Consider the following 6674-nt stretch of genomic DNA (forward strand, 5'->3'; position numbering starts at 1 on the left):
CTGACTCGGCAACTTACTTCAAATTTAAACAGTCAAGTGTTACATATACATAGAGTTTTGCAATGCGCCTATACATAGGCATGATCTATCCCCGCTTCCTATTAAAATTAGTTCCAAGAAGTCACAAGGCCGGTCTTGGCTGCTTCTTGGGGTCGACTGCTGCTTCTTATCAGGGCCTATCTCCTGCCCCAGCCAGCCTCAACAATGCAAACGTTAAGCATCACTTCTCATCCCCTTGGGCCATGTCTACCTCTATTGAAATTTCTTTAACTTCATTATAAGCTAGATAATTATTAAACAGTTCTTATCTACATCCATATATCTACTGTTGAAAATATTTTGATAAAGAAATTAAAATCTAATTATATAAGAGAGTTTGGTTTGATTAAGAATTAGAAAATTGTGAAGCATAGGTAGGGGAGTGTTAAGTTTGAAATGTAGTCATAGGAACTTAGGAACTTTAGAAAATGTACTATGTGTGACTATAAGAATTCAAGTATTGTCTAAAATCAGTTAACCACAGAAACTTTGGCAAAGATTTGTTGGTTTGTAGTGTTTTGTTTTAGGAAACTAGGGAAACCGTTATGGACGCCAGTTTGCTGCCTGGAAACCCCTTACCCTTCCCACCTCGATCTAATTATCGAGGATTCCAATCAGTAGAGTTAAGTGAGATTAACCAACGATTGTTTTAACATAAGACTATTAATAAGATGGTGTGACTGAAGGACCAATTATTAGAAAGGTTAAATTTAAGAATAGACATAGTATGCATTTTTATGTAAACTAATATAGATGATGGTGAGAATCGTACTGCGCAGAATCACCGAAGAGAGGTCAAGAAGCGGACAAGTGAGGAAGACTATGGAAGACCACCAGAGACCAGAGACCTTCACTGCGCTTGCGTAAAGGACATTTACATATGTTAATAGTTTCCCGGAAAACTAATGATTATGTATAACATTTCTCAGAAATGTAGTGAATATGTATAACAGGTGTGCATTTAACCTGCATAGTTAAACCAGACAGATGCACACGATAGGTGGAGCGATCCCCCGTGTGCCCAGCGCTGCAAGAAAGGAGTGCCTGCTTCTTAACTTCTCATTGCTGTTAAGGAGTTTTATTCCGGATTTCGGCAACAGTTTTGGTGACCCAGATGGGACCTTGCGAGTGAGACTGGACGAGATCGAGTGGTGATCGAACTCCAGCCGGCACCGAGGGATTCTCGGGGGGGAACCATCGCTCTCGACTCACAAAGCTCCTCGCAACGTTCCCTGGAGAAAGGGTAAGGCACTTCTTCTTTGAAATTTGTTTGGATAGCCTGCCCGTAAGGCGCGGCAAAAGCTTCGCAGGGTTGGGGCTCAGAGGGTACCCGTTTGTGTAGAAGCCTAGGCGTCTGCCCGTAAGTCATAAGCGAAAGCTATTGCTGGGTTGGACATTTGTGTATTTGGGACAATTGTCATTTGCATTTGTTTGGTGTTTGGTGTTTGGTATTTGATACTTGATACTTGATATTTGGCATTTGATATTTGGTTATTAATATTTGGAACTTTGATATTTGATATTTGGTGCATTTGGTATTTGATATATAAGTATAATGGCATTAGCCAAATTATTTAAGAGTAAGAGTATGGGAAATATAACCACTGATGAAAAGATACCAAAAACATCACCATTGGGATGTTTATTGGCACACTGGAGTGAATTACATGATGATTTACGTAAAAGTCAAATGATTGAATATTGTAATCATTGGTGGCCTTTGTATGTTTTGGAAGATCAGGAAAAATGACCAACAAATGGAACTTTAAGTTATAATCCTATATTATAGTTAATGTTATTTTGTAGGAGAGAGGGTAAATGGAGTGAATTGCCATATGTGGATCTGTTCTTTTATCTGAGGCAGAGAACGGATTGGCAAAAAGAATGCAAGTTAATTAGTCGAGACAATTTGGTGATGACATTAACTTCAGAAAATAAGAAAGCTAAGAGTTGTTGTTCAGCTTGTGATATTGGAAGGAGGTGCATTAGATGTACGGTACCAAAAGAAGATGAAATGGAACTAGAATTAGAAATAGCCCCACCAAGGGAGGAGCAGGATCTCTCTCCCTCACATTCACGGGAGAGGAGTATTGAGTCAGGGAGAATAATTTATTGGATAGTACTGAAAAACAGATGGTAATAAAAACTGGAAAAGCACAAGCAGAGGCAGCACTTATGAATGAAAGGCTCTCTGGAACTTTGGAACAGAGTTTTCCTTCGGGAGATCCCCAGTGGGATCCAAATGACCCTGTACACAGGAGGAGGTTAACTCGATGTCAAAAATAGGTATTGTATGGAGTAAAGCATGCAATGCCGAAAGCTTTGAATTGGTCTAAATTATATGAGATAACGCAAGATAAAAATGAATCTCCCTCTGTGTTTTTGGAAAAATTGAAGGAAACTGCTAGAAAATATACTGATTTGAAATTGGAAACAGAGGCAAAACAACAACAATTGGCGTCGATTTTTTATGGGGCAGTCAGCACCTGATATAAGGCAAAACCTCCAAAAATTGGAGGGAGAGGATTCAAGAAATTTAAATAAAATGTTAGAAACAGCATGGAAAGTCTATAATAATCGAGAGAAGGAAGAAAAGCAAAGTGAAGAAAAGAAAAAAAAAGATCAGAGACAGTAGATTAATAGCTGTCTTAACAGGGAATGCAGCAAGAGGAAGAGGATGAGCTCGGGGAAGAGGAGGTTTTAGAAACTTTGGTAACCGGGAACCTAATGCACCTCTAGGAATGAATCAGTGTGCATATTGTAAGGAGGATGGCCATTGGAAAAAGGATTGCCCTAAATTGCAAACAAGCCAGCAAGAGGCTGCAAAAATGATGACTTTAAATGAATGAAGGGGGCCGGAGGGGAACCCAGCTGAACCTCTGGTTACAATTAAGCTGGGAAATGATAAAGTTGAATTTTTAGTTGATACGGGAGCAGTATATTCTGTTTTGAATACTTATAAAGGGAAATTGGGAAATAAAACAGCTTAACATAATTGGAGCGACTGGGAAACAGGAAAATAGACCATTCTTTCAACCCCTTGATTTAAAATTTGGAAATAAGGCAATTATTACACATGAACTTTTGTATGTGCCAGGATGTCCAATACCCTTGTTGGGTCGAGATTTGTTACCCAAATTAAATGCACAGATAGCTTTTGCGGGAGGAGAAATTCTTTTAAAAATACCAGAATCAAAGACAGGAGAAATATTGATGATACAGGAGAAGGTTAAGATTCAGGAGATGCCACAAGAAGTTGATGATGCTGTGAACCCTACAGTTTGGAACACAGAGATACTTGGAGAATCTAAAATGACACAGCCTGTAAAGGTAGAACTGAAGAAAAATGTGAAGCCAGTGAGATTAAAGCAGTATCCAGTCAAACCTGAGGCTAGATTGGGAATCAAGAAATTAATTGATAAATTTTGGGAATATGGAATTTGAGAGGAGTGTGAATCTGAATATAATACTCCAATTTTACCAGTGAAAAAGCCATCAGGAGAATATAGATTAGTACAGGATCTGAGGGCGATAAAGCAGATAGTGAAAGATATACATCCTGTAGTGGCCAACCCATATACACTTTTAACAGCTCTAGGGGAGAATCACCAGTGGTTTACAGTGCTTGCTTTGAAGGATGCTTTCTTTTGTATACCCGTGGAAGAAGGAAGTCGAAAATTATTTGCTTTCGAGTGAGAAAAGCCAAAAAGAGGATGAAAAACACAATTGACATGGACAAGATTGCCGCAAGGATTCAAGAACAGTCCAACAATTTTGGGGAGCTAATTAGCAAAAGAACTTGAGATGTGGAAACGAGATGGTCCCAAACCTGGACATTTGCTCCTACAGTATGTAGACGACATATTGATAGTGACAGAAGAGAGACCAGCGTGTATAAAGGTAACAATTGGTCTTTTAAACTTTTGGGGGCTAAGCGGATACAAAGTCTCTAAACTAAGACCCAGCTAGCAAAACAGACTGTGATATATCTGGGTTTTGAAATCTCACAAGGGCAAAGACAGTTGGGAACAGACCGCAAAGAAGCAATTTGTAGTATCCCGGAGCCGAGAAATACCCACGAATTGAGAACCTTTTTAGGAATGACTGGGTGGTGTCGGCTATGGATAATGAACTATGGTCTGTTGGCTAAACCATTATATGAAGCTCTTAAAGGTCCACCATTTGAATGAGGTCCAGATCAGCAGAGAGCTTTCAAGAATCTAAAACAGGCCCTGATGACAGCACCAGCCCTGGGACTTCCGCATCTGACTAAAGACTTCCAGTTATTTGTACATGAGAAACAACACATTGCACTGGGAGTGCTGACTCAGAAGATGGGAAGTTGGAAGCGACCGGTTGGATATTTTTCCAAACAATTGGACTTTGTAAGGGCTGGCCTGCTTGTTTGAGAGCAGTAGCAGCCACTGTGATGATAATACAGGAGGCTCGAAAATTGACTTTGAGAAGAATGATGGTGGTATATGTGCCACATATGGTGATATCAGTGCTGGAGCAAAAGGGGGCCATTGCCTATCCCCGAGCAGAATGATGAAATATCAGGTAATTTTAATGGAACAAGATAATGTGATTTTGAAAACCACTAACTTAACTAATCCTGTAGTTTTTCTGAGTTCTATACAGGAAGAAGGACAACTGGAACATGATTGCCCGACTACCATTGAGTATGTATATTCCAGTCGAGAGGATCTGAAGGATGTACCTATGGACAATCCGGACTGGGAATTGTACACAGATGGTAGCAGTTTCGTCGAAAATGGAATCCGCTATGCAGGCTATGCGGTGACAACTGAAAAATCAGTTAGAGAAGCCAATGCTTTGCCAAGCACAACTTCAGCTCAGAAGGCGGAATTAGTGGCTTTGACAAGGGCTCTAGAATTGAGTGAAGAAAAGAAAGTGAATATCTGGACTGATTCGAAATATGCATTTGGTGTGGTCCATGTCCATGGGATTTTATGGAAGGAGAGGGGATTATTATCCTCTCAGGGGTCCAACATTAAATATAAAGAGGAGATTTTGCATTTATTACAAGCAGTTCGGAAACCAACTGCAGTAGCAATCATGCACTGTAAAGCACATCAATCAGGGAATACAAAAGAGATTGTAGGGAACAGATTAGCAGATAAATCAGCTAGGGAAGCAGCCAAAAGGAATGCCTTACAAATGGCATTAATTCCTACAAAAATTATTGCATTACCAAAGGAAAAACCTAAGTATTCAGAGGAGGGTGAGAAATTGGGGAGATTATTAAATGCAAGGAAGATCTGAAAGGATGGTGGGTGACATCAAAGGTCAAGTAGTAATCCCACCATTTGTAATGAGGGAAACAGTACAGACAAAACATAAGGAATGTCATTGGGGGGCAGAAGCATTAGTAACTCTTTTGAAAAGGCAAGTGGTATCAATAAAAATGCTAGAAATAGCTAAAATGACAACTGCGAAATGTGAGATATGTTTAAAAAAAAAAAACAAAAAAACAACAAACCAATGCAGTTGTAAAGAAGAAGGTTCAAATGGGAATATTGAAATCAGGAATGGAACCAGGGGATTATTGGCAAATAGATTTTTCAGAGTTACCTCGACAGAATGGGTATCGATACATTCTGGTGGGGGTTGATACTTTTACAGGATGGCCAGAAGCCTTTCCCTGTCGCACCAATCAAGCAAAGGAGGTCATTAAATGGTTATTACAAGAAATTATCCCGACATTTGGAGTACCAATTGGAATCTCTTCTGATAGAGGTTCCCATTTTGTTGCAGAAGTGGTCCAGGGTGTTAGTAGAATTTTGAGAATTACATGGGACTTACATACACCTTGGAGACCACAATCTAGTGGGAAGGTGGAAAGAATGAATCAAACATTAAAAAGACAAATTAGTAAAATATGTCAGGAAACTAATTTGAAATGGCCTCAGGCACTCCCACTGGCCCTTAATACTAGTTAAAATGAATATGGAGTATATGGTCATCTGTTTGGCTGGAGTAACTTCTAGGAAGGCCATGTTGGGGAGATAATAGTAACGATAGAAACAACACCACCAACAATAATAATACATTTTAATTATTATTCATGTAATACATAAAAATTACAAGAAGATTTACAAATACTTCTCTTTCTTTTGCTATCTTCATGGGTTCTTTTGGAGGGAATTGTCCTATATTGCCGGCATAAGCAAACTGAATATTAAGGGCCTCTGAATACTTAGGTTTTTCCTTTGGTAATGCAATCAGCTGAAGCATGATTTTCCTGAGGCTGTGGACATCCTGAGGTGTGCCTGTGTCTTCCTAATGAGCACTTCTGGTGCCAGCTTTAGGACCTGCAGGTGACACCTGCAAGTCCTTGTCTTAGGTACTTAAGTGTTGATTTTGTGGGCATGGGGCCCTGAAAATCAGGTTCGGACCCTCAAAATTTGAGTTTAGAGACAAGGTTGTGGACCCCGAAATGAGGCTCTGGAGCTTCTAAATAAAGCTTTGGACCACCAAAATGAGGATTTCTTAACAAAAATAAGAGTTGGGACCCTAAAATGAGTATTTGGACACTCAAAATGAGGCTTTGGGACTGAAAAATGTGTGTTCGGGCCTTATAAACGAAGCTTTGAACTCTACAAAGTGGCTGT

The sequence above is a fragment of the Harpia harpyja genome (genome assembly GCF_026419915.1).
Source record: "Harpia harpyja isolate bHarHar1 chromosome W unlocalized genomic scaffold, bHarHar1 primary haplotype SUPER_W_unloc_3, whole genome shotgun sequence".
Taxonomy (NCBI): Eukaryota; Metazoa; Chordata; class Aves; order Accipitriformes; family Accipitridae; genus Harpia; species Harpia harpyja.